Source organism: Epinephelus fuscoguttatus, linkage group LG15 (genome assembly GCF_011397635.1).
Source record: "Epinephelus fuscoguttatus linkage group LG15, E.fuscoguttatus.final_Chr_v1".
Taxonomy (NCBI): domain Eukaryota; kingdom Metazoa; phylum Chordata; class Actinopteri; order Perciformes; family Serranidae; genus Epinephelus; species Epinephelus fuscoguttatus.
In genome coordinates this window covers 14,317,384-14,332,243 of record NC_064766.1, presented here as the reverse complement: position 1 = coordinate 14,332,243, position 14,860 = coordinate 14,317,384, and the positions used below count along the sequence as shown (strand labels likewise).

Sequence of the window (14,860 nt, the reverse complement as noted above, 5' to 3'; positions counted from 1 at the left end):
CATTACATGTTCGAGATGTGATAAATGTGTCAGGATAAGGAGAATAGGCTTCCTACTAAATCATATCACTGAACATGGTTTAGAATGTAAATGTAACATACAGCAAAACACATTTGTCTTCTCTTAGAATACTACAATGTGAAATGTTGAAATGAAACCAGGTACATCTAATTAAGTACTGTGTTTCTGTTAAATATTTCTACCTCATTAGAATTCAGAGGGAAGCACTGTCATTTTTATTTCACTATATTTATTTGAAAGCAATAGTTAGTTTGCAGAATTGCATCATAAAAATGGGGCTTACATGGAACCAATCTAAATGCTGATGATGTGATTATTCTATAGCCACTACATTGTGCAATCAACATTTACATGTACTTCATAATGATAAACTCAAGCAAAAAAGCAGCAATAACACAAGTCCTGCATTCAAACTACCAATGGTTTTGGCAACAAAATGTACCTGAAGTATCAAACGTAGAAGTAGTATTTTCTCTTAAATGACCCCTGTCAGTGTTATAATATTATATTACAAGGTATTGATGCATTTATCTGTAAGCACGATCCTAATACTGTAGTTGGTGGAGCTAATTTTAACTACTTAACACTGTGTACAGCTTTTATATACAGCTGGGTAGTTCATTCTAAAATAGGGGTGTCAAACACACAGCCCGCAGGCCAGAACCAGCCCGCCCAAGGGTCCATTCTGGCCCACAAGATGACTAGACTATGAGGTGCCAGGTTTCAGGAGCAAATTAAACAATGTGTTGCCTAATTCATGTAAAATTCTGCTTCAGAGGCTTTCCACCCTGACCAGACTACGGCTCTCTGATGTAACAATGAATACTTATTGCGACCATGTTGAAAGATACTGAACGTTGTGCAAAATATTGTCAATGGGCAGCTTCAGTTCGAAAAAATTTGTATCAGGAAATGCGTGGATAGATGCACATGTAATGGCAGTGAAATGTAGACTGACTGAAAGTGGAAAAACTGAGACATACTGTTGAAATTGCACTTATTTTTCTTAGGATATCTCAGGCTGTTCATTTGTTTTGTGTAAGGATGAAGGATAATGGTAGGTAGTGCGATGATTTTATTTGTCCGGCCCATGTGAGATCAAATTGGACTGTATGCGACACACAAACCAAAATAAGTTTGACACCCCTGTTCTAAAACAATGCTACATATTTTAAAAGCTGATTGCATGCTTTATATGTAAAATGTGAATACGACAAGTAACTAGTAGCTGCCAGATAAATCCAAAGTACAGTATTTACCTCTGAAATGTAGTGAAGTGCAAGTATTAACTAAACTAAAATACATGTGCCCCAGGATTGTATTTAAGTATAGTACTTGAGTAAATGTACCTCATCCCTTTCCAAGACCAGTGTCAGCTCCATCTATCTAGGAAAAAAGTGATTTATCTCTGATGTATCTGATGAGTGTGATTAAAAAGTGTCATCATTTGCTCAGCTACAAGTTTAGTCTGACTTACTGCATTAACAAACACACATTTGTGCCCTCATTTTGTATCAATGAATAAATGAATGAATAGATCAATGAATCAATCAGTGATTACCTAGTAGGTTTCTATTTGACTAATGGCCCATGTTCAACATTTCACGTGTCCCACAGTACAGCGTGTCCTATTAAATTCCAGGCTGGATTCAGCACCAGGAGAAGTCAGCATATTGGGTTACTAGGCAGAAACGTGGCTTTCAAAAAAAAAAGAAAGAAAAGAAATGTCTTTCTCTGTCTTGGCTGCTAGATGGCGATAAAAATCCTACGTTACCTCCTCCAGCCAGTCACACAGCCCTATTGGTGTGTAATGAGATGGGGTCCCTGTCTCAGCTGTCTCCTAGGCAACCAGGGCTGGGGACAGGGAGAGGGCAGAGTGTGTGCGTGTTCATGTGAATGTGTGTGTGTGTGTGTGTGTGTGTGTGTGTGTGTGTGTGTGTGTTAACGTGTGTTTGAAGTGGACCTTCACAACTGTCACAGTTGATGTGACGTTATAGTTTGATATTTGTGTAAGAATAGATGATGATGATGATGATGATCATGATGCACAGCAGTGACCTTCAGGTGGAAAACAACGAATGCCCTTGACATTGAAAAATAAGTCACCAAGGATATTGACATATTTTGATGTTTTTGTACCTGTCACAACAAAACATGTATCTCATAGCTATAGATGTGGAGTTTTAGTATCTAAATAAGTCCCTTTTTTGGTCACTGGACAGGATGAGTGTTTTCTGGAGTCCATAACTCGACAGAGACAAACAGTTAGCTTCAATATATAACTAAATATATAACTTTTAGCTTTCACCTCACGTTGCATGAGATGTCATAACCGGAATCAGACATGCTTTGTTTGTGAGTGAAAGGCTAAGTGCAAGTTTAATAGTTTCCAGTGATTTTCAGCTCGCCCCAGAGTTGAACCCCATGTGCCATTTCCAAGTTCTAATTATGATTTTAATGAGAGGCTGTTTTGCATGATCCCCGCTGAGCCGAAATCAATGTTTCTCTTCATGGAAGGAAGTCATGACAGTCTTGTTTCAGTCTAGGCAGTCAGTGAAAGCCGGAGTGGAAAGTTTGAAAAACAGAAGAAATAAAATATCATCGACAACACACTGACCACAAGTTCATCCAAGACAAATAGAAAACTTTTACAAACTTTTAAACTAGTTTTTGGAGCACAAAACTCTTTAAAGGTATACTATGCAGGAACTCTCATTATTGTTTGTAAACATGCTCGTCAGTGAAAGTGGAAGTAAAAGTTAAGCCGAGATTCACTCTCGTTTGGCATTTCACCTCACTATATTTGCGTTTTTTCGGTGCTATGTTTCTTGGGTGCCTGCTGCTTACTGTGTAGCACCCTTTTTATAAAGCTCCTCCCTCACCCGAGTGCTGCGTGGGTACACACCCATGAATGCCCCAAACACAAAAAATTAGAAGAAAATAGGACAATACAGGCAGATGGGAAATAAATACACTGCCATGCATTGAGAGTGTGTCATAAGGGTTGATTGAGACGGATTGCATCTGTATGAGTGTATACATTGTGTTTTTGTTTTTCTTTTTTTTTAGGAAAATCCTGCAGAGTTTATCTTTAACACATAAATAAATGTTTTATACAAATGCAAAATCTATGGTACTGACAATTTTATTGACAGCTTTAAAAATACTGGATCAATACCGGGTCATCATTGTGGAGTGATATTACAGTCATGGTGAACATGAGCAGCTCAGGCTTGAAACAATAATATGCTTTAAAGCTGTGGGTAATATATGGTTAAAGCTGCTCTAATCAATATTTATATTTCAACTACAAGTTTAATGTGAAAGGGATCACTCAGTAATGACCACACAGAGAATTATCATGTAAATCTGCAGTTCTCCTCAGCTCTACGGAGCGTTTTAGCATCATTGAGCTCACTGTTTGGTTTAAGAGCCTGCAGCTTTACCGTTTTGCTTCACTCTCAGCGTTATCATCAGTGCTGTCTACCGCAGCAGCAAGCAGCTTACATAAATCCACTATAACACACACACAAATTATCTGACCGACGAAGTTAGAAGCGACTGGCTTGTCAACATATAGGGGAGCAACGACACAGAGCAACATTAGCATTCATTTGTATTTGTATTTCTGGCCTCTCATTTTAGCTCTGTTTGGTCATCTTCTGGCTCTTTGGCTGCTGGATGTGTAAATTAGGCCCCCAGGAAGTGCACTGGACTTTGAAGCCAATTTGACATTGTGGCCAAACTGTGTAACTACAACTTCCAGGTCCATGATGTGATGCCATTGGCAGGGTTGGGTAGCCTGAAAATCCAGACCCAAATCTAGAAGATTTAGGGTCTGGCTATGAGCAATGCAAATGGCCCAACTCGAGGGGCGGCACCAAGCATGCATTTGAAAATATCAAAAATATCACTGCACGCAATTGGATAACACTACGACCAATCAGAAGAATACACTGGGTGACATATCCAGAGCTTAGCTACCAGCGGAACTAACTGGTAGATTAGACTCTTGCCGTATCCGGTCGGCAAAACAGCAAAAACGTCCTTCTTGTAAAGGAAAGATTCGAGCACCGTCTTCTGTTCCTCTTTTAGAGAAAAAGCCAAGTCTAACTCGTTCATTGTAGCGGCCAAAGCCGTTTCAAACAACTGGTGTTCATCCATAGCCATCTTGCAATGTTTACTGACTGACTCCAGACGTCGTCGTCGCAGCGCTGTTGTCATCTGTTTAGCTCGCCTCTGGCCCGCCTATATCAGATACACCGATGTGATTGGTGCAGCTCGGCTCCAACGGCATGGGTAATGAGCGTCATTACTGATTGCCAGAGTGAGTCACTGAGCAAATTCAAATTGTGCTCTCGCGAGAACTCTGGATTTCCAGGGTAAGGGTTGGGAGGGTTACTTTTAAAGCGTATTCCACTACAGATAACTGAATACATGCCCTAAAATAGAATTTGTAACATATTCCATTAGATTACTCAAATTAAAGAATTTAATATTAATACTTTGGATTACTTTTGGAATACTTCAGAATCATCATTTGTAGCTTCTTTGTCTGGGTTTTATATTTTCATGGCAATAGCACACAACAGTTTCTTGGCGGTGCATCTGCTCTGCCTTTGTTGTGTGGCAGGTGCATAGCTTTTTTTAAATGTGTTTATGGGAGGCATGCCTCATATGTCCTAACAGCAAGCGTCACTCTCTGTCCACACTGGTCCATTAAATGTGCACTTTTGTTATGTCATGTAGACAAACCATGTGCCCATCAAATGTGTGCTCAGCTGGAGATGTAACCACTTAAAAGAAGGCCTAGTACGTGCTATCACTCCACATTTATTTTATTTTTTCAACAGGAAACAAGTGTTATATTCTGATAGTTACTAGAAATGACAATATAGCCAGCAGCAAGAAGGTTGTTATTACCAGAAACTTCCTTGGGATCTCCCTCCAACCAGCCGTCACGTGACATTCAGTTAGGACATAGTGTTGGAACAAATAAAACAATCCTTTTAAGTAATCTTTTTTTAAAGACAGTAACTGTATTGAGAATAATTTAAACTGTAAGGGAATACAGTTACTTATATTTCATATCTTAAATACTTGACTTAGTGACTTGTGTTCCATTACTCTCCAACGCTGGCAATTGGGCCTGAAAAGTACGTTTTCCCAAAGACTTACATTTTGAAAGAGACGTCTGTAACTCAGTGAGCAATCTTTTTTTTAGCATCACAACCCTAATAACTTGGTTCATTTTACTATTGTGGTTTTATCCATTTGGTCTGAAAACATTTCAAAAGTCTAAAAGAGCCGCATTAAAATTATTTTATCTGCATTTAAGTAAGCTGAGGACTAAACCTGAAATAGCTCGACCAGCAAAATATCTCTTGCACTTGCTGTATGGGCCCAATGATGCTGAGAAACTGTGTGATTTTACACCCGAGAAGTCAAACTTTTCTTGCCTTCATGCCTCAATCAGCAGCTTTCATAGGAATGAATGGGGCCCTGCCTCCAAGACTGTATCCAGCTCTCTTTATACATCCATGGTGTAAATGCTACCACATTCGCTATATGATACTAAGGTGATAACATGTCAATGTTGTGTTTACAGCTTGTGGCACTATCCCCAAGTGGATAAAAATGCAATTCCTGTTTGGAACCCTGTTAAGAATGTGAACCAAACAGCCCAATACAGAAACACAGAAATACGGAAAGCTTTGTGTTTCTGTAAGTAAGGAATCTGTGTGAGAGCTTAGACAGAACAATACAGCAGGCATACACTGTACAATACTTGTCTGTGATTTACAAATATCTCCTGATGCAGTAAAACCCACACCTGGAACTACCAGATTGAAACGAATATTGAGAGTTGTTTCTATATTCAGTTATGGAAATGACCTCATGCACTAGTGACTTCTATTGTAGCAAAAATCATTTTAAGTTCAAAGCACTGGACTGATCATTTTTCCTGCTGCTTCTAATTGTCTAATTTCATGACCGTTTCCTTACTGCATGAACCACAAAGCTCCACTATAACTCTGTAACATGGCCACTAACCCTCCAAAAGCCTCAAACAACCTCGTCAGATCCTTCTTTCCCTACTGTAGCACTGATGGGAAAAACATGCAGCAACACCTCCTGTATGTGTAATGAGTTCAATCTAAAGTGAGATATTCACCTCTGGGTAACAGATAGTCTCAGAATAAGCACAGTTAAAGCACAGTCTTCAATTAATGCATGGAATTGTTAAAAAAAAACACCTTGATTTACAAAATCTCAAACCATACTTTTTTCCAAGAGGTGTTAACAGAAGTAGTCAGGGTTCATCATCTGATACTAGAAGAAGCCTCCACACTTCTACAGTCTTCCACATGTATATGAGCCCTTTAGTCGAATACTTTTAAAGCAATAAATTAAGAGCAAAGGCCTCCACTCAGTAAAAGTCAGCCTGCCATGTGAAGTAGAGCAGAGCTGATATAGGTGTTAGACCACCCACTGTAGCATGCAGCAGACTACATGACAGACCATGAAAATGGCAAAGTAATCTTTCATCTGCAAAATGACATGATTCGTCGTCGCATCACCTCAGCGGGCAGACTATTTCTAAGTACATCTCAAACCCAAAGTCGGTCATGTCTCCGTCTAGAGCAGGTGTGAAGGTGATCCAGACCAAATTCTGATTGGAGCAAAGCGAGTCTTATTTAAGATAAAGACCAAGACGTGCAAAAAACAGCTTAGAGATCATGACGAAAATGGAAATTTCAACATCTACAAGTCCATGACACTTGGATAATTCAGTCTTTTGCTCAGATCAGGCCACGATGGGGAGAGATATCACAAACATCCATAACATTATCAGAATAAATGCAGAATAAAAGTAGAGACAACATCCACTTATGGTTAGGACAGGTCAGAGTCAAATCCAGCATGAGACCGAAACACAACAAAAACATCATCAAAAGTGAACAACAGTGACACCGACAGAAAAATTATATCAGTGCTAAAGAATCTGTTAACTATTAAGTCAGTGTCTCTTAGGTCCACCAATACTGACCCTCCCTGTGCTCAGCCCAGAGTCAGTCCTTTACTTCCCTTCAGGCAGTAGTACTAAAACAGAAGCATTATAAGGCACTATAAGGTACATGAGCGTCTACCAAATGGCATATGTTATGTTGCCATAGTGATGGGTACTGCTGGCAGTAGCTTGACAGTATGGCAGGAAGCAGGAGAAGAGCTGTTGCAGTGCCCTGTGTTCAGCAGGTTTTCCTAGCTGGCAGTATTTAATGTGACCAGACCGACAGAGATAGTGCATGGGGTGGTGAAATTTACATTTTCTAGTGCTCCTTACAATCTGAGACAAAAGGTGAGGTGTAACAATACATTGATTCTACCTTCATACATTGATGAGTTATGCTATATGACTGTTTATTAATAGAATTGGAATATTGTACAAAAAAAGACACCAGAAATCTAATGAAAGAACCCAAACTGCTAACTGTAAACTTTATTGTTTTGCGCAGGAATGGATTGGCTTTTGCAGGATGTAAATCTAAATCTAAAACTGACCTTCCAGTTAACACATGAAATGTCAATAGAGTATTATGGTTCAGTTGAAATTGATAGATCAATTTAATGGCACTGATTTGCACATAAAATCTTGGAGGTCATTTTGAAGTCCATAGAATTTACCTTCTAAATGTCCTAACAGCTGTCAATGAGGTTGTCTAAACCTCTCTAATGTTACGGGCATAGTCTCTAGCATTATGAACAAAAAGACTGACAGCATTCAGTACAAATTTCCCTGAGTTGTTTATGTACTTCACATCATGTTTCCAATATGTTGAATTTAACATACAGTATAAAAGTGCTGCAGAGTGGGTAAACTGTTCAGCCTTGTGGTAACAGTAAGCAGCCTGTGTGAATTTGTTGCTGACTCTAAAACCTCCTGCTTTATACAAACTGCAGAAAGTTTTGATCATGAAAGGTCAGTTTCTGACCTCTGAATCAGTAAGTGTAAAAAAAAAGATCCCCTCCCAAGTTGCAATTACTAGTTTTTGCAGAGCTTTAATCTCACAGTCTTCATCAGAAAAATGTTGCTGAAAGGTATGAAAAAAGCTAGTGTGTTCATTTAACCATTTAAGCAATATCACCAACAAATAATTATCACTTTATATTCACATTATTAGAGTGTCAACTCCACTTTGACTTTTATTTTGATATAGGAAATCCAACAAGTTACTGTAAACACGTGGATGTGGATGTGCATGCTCGAGGGGAATGGTTCATATTTTTTACAGCTAAGTATTCTGTCTTGGTGACAAGTGGTTTGGTCAGCACAGGAGGCAGATAAAACATAGAGAGGTCATCAGTTAACTGGACCAGTTGGACAATCTGGACTGGAGATTGAATAAGCAACATGCAACCCTTTCAGCTTTTTAAAGTGAAATACTTTTCTTTCCGCACATTGCCTGCCTCTCCAGCAGAGTGAAGTCACTGGAATCATGTTTCAACTACAAGGAAGATATAAGTTTGATGTGTGGTAATGGTGTGAAATGGCTTCCAGGTATAGCCGGCTCAGTCAGGCTGATTGTTTGCCGGGGTTCAGACCTTTGAATCCACTCACTCCACCAAGATGACTGATTCGTCTGGCATCATGACATGAAACAGTGCATTCTCAGTGGAAAAAGCAATCGCTCGAAAGTACGCTGCGGAGGGCCTAATGATTAGCCTATTAGAGCCACAGGCAGGACTAACACCATTGTCAAGCTGTTGTCAAGCTGTGCGCTGGAACCAATGAGAAGTAATAACAACAATGGTGACCGGTATAGACAAGATAGACGCTGCTACCTAGACAGCATCTCTCCTCAATATTGCCCGACATCGTAGTTTGTTTTTACCTTGCTCTACTCTACTCTTAAAACCCCAGCAAAACAAGTTTGTTGGCATGACTACGCATCAGAGTGGACCAAAAATGACGTTAGATTCAGGTGAATATGTTGGTGTCTAGGAAGTTAGTGAAAATTGAATCCTCCTGACCCATGAAAATCTGTTAGAGTGGAGGTAATGTCGCACTGAAAATAGTACAGTGGTGTACCAAGTTGACAATTCTGTCTGATATCAGGCAAGAGAGTCAGCTGACTTGGCATAAATGTAAGCTGGCCCTGGCCCATGTATGGTCTCTGCATTTAGCTGTGTATTGAACATGTGGACTTCAAATCTGGAGTGAAAATCAGCTGCAGTTAGCAGCGTTCAGGTTATCTTTGGGCCAGAGTCAGCCAGGTACATCATTTATCATCAGTCTGACAACCTGGTGTCCTACAATAAGGCTACTATTGGGTCAAGGCGTTTTGGCTACCTGGGATCACTTGTACTGCACTCTCTCCTTTAATTTGCTTTGTCAAGTGGGACAAAAGCAACCAAAGGAGCTAGTCATGATTTCAAAACAGCAGAGCTTAAAAGTGTCTCCGAACACCAGATGACTAAAGTATCAACCAATCATTCATTTATTATTATGGACCATCTTTAACTTGTGGAACTGCTCAGCAGCTAGCAGCCACTGGACATCAGCACCGGTTGCACTGGGCAGCTCCCATATGTGGATGTCAATTAAACCCCTTCCTGAAAAGAGTGAAAAAAGTGAAAGCCTTACATGGTGTGTGCAGGGACCCCTGAGGTCAGGCTTTAGCACTTCGTCATCAGCGAGTGGATCTCTAGAACGTGCGCGTTGCCCGTCACTCCTCCGAACGAGGGATCCCTCAGAGTGCAGCATGTCACAGTTGGCACAGGAAGGCCTGAGCCCAGCACATTTAATTAGCCAAGCTGTCTTGGCATTGGATGGGAGGGGGGACACACACAGTGACGAGTCATCAACATCACCAAGGGCGCGGTGCTGCTCACTGCCATACTGCACATCAAAAACTTAACAGGATGGGAAAGAGACGCATGGGCGTTAATTTAGAAATCTGCCACTGGGAGATGGAGTTTTTATTGGAAGATCTAATTGAGTAATGCAGCAAAAATGAGCATGAGCAGTGACTGACCTTTCTTGTAGAAACACATAAGGCGTGTTCCTCTGAGGTTTTAATGTGCCGAACATGTGTGACAGAGATTAAGATTCAAGGAGATACACACACCTCACTGCTCCACATGTGTGTAGTTATCATTCAAGTCAATATGCCAGATTGAATGGAAAAAATGACTGTTGCTATGAAAAAAAAAGCAAAGTTAGGAGAAACAGTTTGGAAGAAACCATTCTGACATCCCTCTCTGTAGCTGCATGCATGTGAGGAGCCCACCCCACCTCAGCTGTAGTGAGGAGAGCCCAGTCCAGGCAGCCAGCAACCAGCGCGTCTCTGCCTACCAATAGGCATGCTCGGCTCAGGCTCTGTGCAGTGCTCAGTCTCAGCAGCTAAAGCTGGGCGCAGGGGAACTGCGACGGCCGCGCCAAGCATCTTCCCAGGTATGCGTCTCTCTGCCGCTACGCCCTTATTCATTTTTGCAATGTTATGGCATCTTGCTGCATGCTGTTTCCCGCTCTGCTCAACACTGGCTTATTTCTAGGGAGGGGTTGCTGTGTCTTTTTTTGTGTGTGTATGTGTGTGCCTCACGTAGCCTCCACCGTAGCGCAGGGGCAGCGGGTCTTGGTAAACACTCACAGTCAGCGAAGACGCATCTGCAAAACCTCCTCGTTAACCGCGCGTCAACTTGCACACACCTCAAAATGTTCGCCCTTCGACAGATCCGCGCCAAGCCGCCGCCGCTGCCGCTGCTGCTGCCTGGCGAGGCGGGGATGTGTGCTCACCGCTGCGCTGCGTGCATTTCTTGGGGAAAATTTGCAACGAGGTTATGATTTGGCCAAGCGGCTTTCGTCAAAACATGACCGCTGACTATATTTTCAACTTGCAGTGCGTGCAGGTAGAGGGTTGTTTTTTCCTGGTAGGCGCTGGACTTGCGGTACTGGGCGAAGCAGGTATTGGGAGCGGATTTGAAAAATCATTTCATAGCAGTCAGTTTTATGTAGGCTGTGCCATATAACACTGCAGCAAGGCTATAGTGGGTCATATTGTGCATATGCATGGATAGATATTTCTACAACATTGATATATTATTGATAGCTATGTGCTATGATACAACGGATCTATTTCAAATCATTATTCATTCATACAGTAAGTTATTATCCAGGGGAAATGGTTTTAAGGATTTCACAGAATCAGGTGGACTTAGTTAAGACACAGTGCTCTTGATCATGAATGTGCTGAACTTGAGGCTTGAAATGAGTTTGAATAAGCAGTTTTTTATGATCAGTCTGCTCTGTGGCGCTCTGTTATCCCTGTCACTAGGTAAGATGTAGGTACACTCCCTTGGCAGTTAGGGTGGTGCTGCCTGCTAGTGCTGATGTGTTACAGTGGCCACTACCTGTGCATGCAGTCTGCTAGGCCTGGCTGTACATTGGGGGCCTCCCTCCCTCGGCTCAGGGAGGGTGGATAAGTGGGTGGTGGTCAATAAAACAAAATCTTTAAAAGTTTAAAATAAATTTAGACTCAGCCTCCCAATTGAAGTTTTGAGGGCGGCACGGGAAAGTTATCAATGAGAGCTCCATACATAAAAATTGATCCACACAGAAAAGGACTCAAATGGCAGTAAATATCAGCTAATGAATGACCTCAATGATGGCAACTTTTACAACAGCTGACCTTATTGTTAGTTCTCCTCGCACACACAAAACTATCATTTCCCTCAGCTCATCAGTAATGTGCATGTGAAAATGTGGTTGTGTGGTAATTATTAATGCTACTTTTGTTGTTGCTATGCAAAAAAAGGCTCATGTGCTATATTTCCACTGCAATCATTTGAAGCTGTGACCTTGTCAAAAAGGGCCACTGTGTGTCTGGTTCGCTCTGCTTCTCTCTGATGAAACTCTGCGTTAGAGGAAGCTACTTTTCCATACGAGTCCATCTTCACTGGTCATGACTGCTCTTGCATTTGGCTAATTCAAGAAGCCCTTGAGTTGATTTTGTGCTGCATTTAACACACTGCCTATTCACGCCACTTGAAGAGCCAGGAATAGTTGGAGGACTTATACATCAGAAGCCCTGATTTCAACACGCTGATTTTTAATGTTATGTTAGGGTCTGCTTAGGCTTGGCTTATCAGTGGAAGTTACGATGACATTTATGAATTGGCTCATCCATTTCCACATAATGCTGTCCTTGAAAATATGGTTACACACACTGTGGTCTTAGGGTGGAGATTTTCTGCTGAGCCTTTTACATCTGGATAGTATTAATTATCTCCAGGCTACTGTACATCTCAGTGTTACAGTGAATCATACAGTATGAAATAAGCTCCCAGGCCAGGGGCAGCTCCTAACTGCAGAGTGGATAAAGTTATGGAGTGAGAAATGTTAAGGTCACCTTAAGGTCAAGAGAAGAGGAGGGAGTTTTTTCCAAGTCAAATGAATGAAATGGTCCTTTATATTAACAGTATTTTTCATCATTAATGTAATAGTAGCAAAAAAAAATAATAATTTTCTGACAGATTTCTTGGTTTAGATGAACTTTTTTGGGGAGCTGTTTACAATGTGAGCTGCAGCGGTTAGACAATTAATAAGTAAGTCAAATAAAAAGACAATTAATTAGCAAAATTTGATCGTCGATTCATTGTTTTATCGCAATTTAATGCAAAAATGCCAAATATTTGTTGGTTCTAGTTTCTCATATACATGGATTTTCTGCTTGTATGTGTCATATCTGACTGTAAATGAAAAATGCCTCTGTTTTGGACTGTTGGTGGAACAAAATAAGCAGTGTCAGGATGTCATTTTGGGCTCGGGAAAGTTGGGATGGGCCTTTTTCACCTCCTTTTTATACATTTCATATACTAAATGATTAATCATTAATTGTGAAAGCAATTATCTGATACATCTATAATGTAATTAATTACTTAGTTGCAGCCCTAGCCTGGTTACTGTTAAACTTTATTAGTATTAATGGGTGTTAAGCCTTTAATACCCCTTGCTGTAATGATTCTGTAGCATACACAGCCATTTTGTATTGTTACATATTAATTCTAGCAAACAATCTTTTTGTTTTTATTATATTTAAATGATTTGAAAGAGAATATCATTCCAGGAAACTGTATTATTCTACCATAATGCATTAGTATTGTGAATTGCATAGAGATGAGCAGCAAATTTATTTTTTAATAGCTTTTAGGGTAGGTCAAAAACATGAAGAGGGACAGAAGCATGTCTCATGTAAGTTTATTTAAATGCATTCATTTCTTATTAACATCATGTTCATGGTAAACTAAGAATACAAGATATGTCAGGAAATATGCTTTAATTCATACACAGAGGAAAACACAATGTGCTGTGACAACAGGTAGTCTTCTGGGAACTTTAAGAGAAGTTTACTGTATTAACATAAAATGTTTTTCTGGCATCTTTGGTAGTAGATATTAATCTGTCTGTTTATCTTCAAAGGGTCAAGTGCTATATTCAGATACATCTTAGTTCTGTCATATGACCAAAATCCCTGATTTATACTGTAACTGGAGGGGGTTGAGTCTTGTAGTTTCAGTTAAAATCAATAAATAACGGTATTTGCTGTGAACAAGTTTGGCAAATCATCACCCTAACTTAAAACGAGGAGTGGTTTGTTCATCTATTTTAACACTCACGTCTTTGATTCAACACTGTCCTTTAAGTGACACTTTCATAATGCAAAATGAATAGCGAGCCACTATTCAAGTCCAAACATGATTAGCCAGAATGCTAATGTGTGCAAAGCCTTTGATCACTGTGTTACTGTTTTATAAGCCATCCACCGTCATCTCCAGGCAAGACAGACTGTTATAGCCACTAATTAATATATCAGACAGAGAGGGCTGCTTTTGCATTCACATACACACACAAACAGCAGAGGAACTCAGGGGAATAGATTCTTCACATAAAAACCTAAGTCTGCCTTCAAAAAGTCATAAAACATTATTCGTCTTTTGTTTTACCTACTTGTTGCATTATATTTGAGCTAAAATGAACAATCAGTTACGCATTGAGTTGACAGAAAATTTTTAGTACTACTACTACTACAAATTTAACGTTAGATTAATTGTTCAATTTTTCAAGCAAGCATTCTTTAGCTCCTACTTCTAAATGAGGATTTGCTGTTTCCTGTGTCTTTGTTAACTGAATATTTTGGGGTTTTGGACTGTTGGTTGAACAACACAAGCAATTTGATGTTTAACTTTGGAAAACTGTGATGGGCATTTTCATTATTTTCTGACGCTAAAACAATAATCATAAGATTATTCATTAATAAAAATATCTATTGGTTGCAGTACAAATGATATTTCAACAATACAGTATTAGCAATTTTTAAATGTATTCTCCTTTATTTAGTATTAAAGACACTGTGACTACAATCTGAGAGAAGTGTTTAAAACACAAAGGATAGTTTGGTTGCTTTGTTGTTTTACAGATTTAGTTACTGTATAGCCATGCCTGTGGTGGCCTGTAAGTTTTGGTTTGGTTGGACTTGGTTTACAAAGTTGCACATTAAATAATAAATTAATAAAACAGGATGCATCAGTCCTAATGTACTTGTACAGAAATGTAGTTAAATGGTGAATATACACAATTCTAGAAGTAAGAATCACATTACAGTGTAACATGAAATCCAAGACAAAAAGAATAAAGATTGATTTGTTTTTGTTATAACTTAAACTTAAACTTTACGTTCTTTTCAGTGCATTTTAGTTTTTTTGTTAACACTGCAAGTGCAACTGGATTTTATACATCTGAATGAATCACTGAATCACTCTCATTACATGTAATAAATGT

The 14,860-nt window shown here is 39.7% G+C and overlaps 1 long non-coding RNA gene across 2 annotated transcripts in view; it reads right to left on the bottom strand.

Moving 5' to 3' along the window:
* LOC125902626 (uncharacterized) overlaps nucleotides 1-14,860 on the bottom strand; it is a 30,905-nt gene that overhangs the window by 1,931 nt on the left and 14,114 nt on the right. The gene's annotated exons all lie outside the window — the stretch shown is intronic.